The sequence below is a fragment of the Propithecus coquereli genome, unplaced genomic scaffold (genome assembly GCF_000956105.1).
Source record: "Propithecus coquereli isolate 6110/MARCELLA unplaced genomic scaffold, Pcoq_1.0 Scaffold815, whole genome shotgun sequence".
In the NCBI taxonomy this organism is placed as follows: domain Eukaryota; kingdom Metazoa; phylum Chordata; class Mammalia; order Primates; family Indriidae; genus Propithecus; species Propithecus coquereli.
In genome coordinates, this window is record NW_012154341.1 from 534,513 (window position 1) to 534,733 (window position 221).

Here is a 221-nt window from a genome sequence, read left to right on the forward strand (position 1 = left end):
GGCGGCCGCGGGGCGGGGAAGGGGCCGGACACGCTTGCGCACACGCGGGCCGGCGCCGGGGGGGAGCCGGGCGGCCCGGGCGGCGTGGACGGCGAGGCCCAGGGCGCGGAAGAGGAGGCCGCGTGGGGCGAGCGGGGCCTCCGCGCCGGGGCGGCGAGGCCCGAGGCGGGGTCTGTGCTGGCCCGCCGGACCTCGCGGGGGAAACCAGGCGCGGGACACGG